Genomic DNA, 2,012 nt, shown 5'->3' on the forward strand with positions numbered 1-2,012 from the left:
ACTCAGGCTTGTTGCGAGGCATGTTGACAAAAACAATGAAAATGTAAATGGGCTTTTGAGAATGAATGAAGAGAAGTCATTACATTCACTGTCAGGTTTTTGTTTTCTATGTAACATTTATAGACGCTGATTTGTTCACACTCCTGCTGTGAACAAGATAACTGTAAATGAATGTGATGAACTGCATGTGTGTGAGAGAGAGAGAGACTTTTCACGTTTTTGCTTCTCAATGCATTTAGCTTTCAAACTGACTATTTTTATCTTGACATGTCAGTAGGAAGGAATTTAGGATGTTAAAATTTGTATTGCCATTAAAACAGTGGTGGATGAAGTATTCAGAACCTTTACTTAAATAAAAGTCCTAATACCTTACTGTAAAAATACCCTGTTATCAGTAAAAGTATGTAAGTATAATCAGGAAAATGCACTTAAACTATTAAAAGTAAAAGTACTCAAAGTAGTAAAATGTCCCCTCTGACTGTTATAGTATTATATATTATAGTATTAGATTATTATTACTCATGCATTAATGTAAAAGTAGTATTTTAGTAGTTGTTTGAGGTTGAACTATTTTGTATCAGGCTGCAATTAATGATTATTTTCATTCTCGATTAATCAGCTGTTTATTTTCACCAATAATCGATCGTAAAAATTCTAAAAATTGTGATAAATCCTGTCACAGTTGCCCAGAGCCCAAAGTGACACCTTCGTAATGTTTGTTTTGTTAGTGTGAACCTCAAAATGATTAAAAAAGACATTATGCAGCAAATCTTCACATCTGTGAACCACGAAATGTTCGCTTGTTTTTTTTCATGTTTTGTGTGTAAAAATCTTACTTTGTAAAGTAACTGAAGCTGTCAGATAAATGTAGTGAAGTAAAAAGTACAATATTTCCCTGTGAGTGGTGGTGGAGTAGAAGTAGAAAATACATAAATATAAGTAATAAATACTTCTAATTTGTAATTAAGTGCAGTACTTGAGTAAATGTTCTTAGTTACTGTCCATCACTGGTAGGAAGGATTTTAGGATGTTTTCAGCAGTGATGGACTGTGGCTCATTTACTCAACTAGCGTATTAAAGTAAAATTTTTATTACCATTAAATGCTACTTTAAATTCTTACTCCACTGCATCTTTTACCAACTTTTGTTACTTGTTACTTTATATATTAAGATTTTACCAACATAAATACAAAACATAAAATATGAAATATAAATAACCTGAACTGCAACACAAAAATCTTACTTACACATTAAAGTGTGTAATTCTGATACAATAATAGAAAAAAATAGTAAAATAAATGATAACATAACACGCTTTTGATACTAAGCACACTTTGCTGATAATACTTCTTTATTTGCAATATTTTTACAGCTACTTTTTACAGATACAGCTACTTTGCTTAAAGCAGTAACTTAAAGGGTATTTTTCAGCCTGGACCCCGTTTCCGCATGTTTTTGTGTGTATGTGATTTGTTGGGACAACATTTTGTGAAATTGGTCCAGTATTGAGCAATCGTGCTGCAGTTACTGCAACATAATCCTTGCGGGCAATTGCACCACATTAAAGTATAATAATTTCACCTCTCTGATCCTTGCAGTCTCGATCAATTAGTTTGTTTGTGCAATTGTGTGACTTTGCTGTCTTTAAGCCTTTAAAAACACCAAATTCACACAATAACAGCAATTAGCAACTGCTGTGTTCGGTGAGGTAAGGTTTTATCAATGGAGTCTGGTGGCTTTGATGAGAGCAGCATAGTGGCTGTTTCCGATTAAACAAAAATGATCTTGCTCTTTAAAAAAAAGTCTATCTCTGTAGGGATCCTTTCCACAATGTTGTCAGACACTTATAATAACTGTTAGCTGGCAAACTAACTGCTGGAAAAAATAAGCACTTTAGTGGTACATTGATGGGGCACAATTGTTCACAATGATTATATTGTAGCCCTGTTTCCTGACTGCAGTGCACTCACTCAATAATGGATAAGAAAGCAGCATTTAGATTTACATAATTT

The sequence above is a fragment of the Micropterus dolomieu genome, linkage group LG20 (genome assembly GCF_021292245.1).
Source record: "Micropterus dolomieu isolate WLL.071019.BEF.003 ecotype Adirondacks linkage group LG20, ASM2129224v1, whole genome shotgun sequence".
NCBI lineage: Eukaryota > Metazoa > Chordata > Actinopteri > Centrarchiformes > Centrarchidae > Micropterus > Micropterus dolomieu.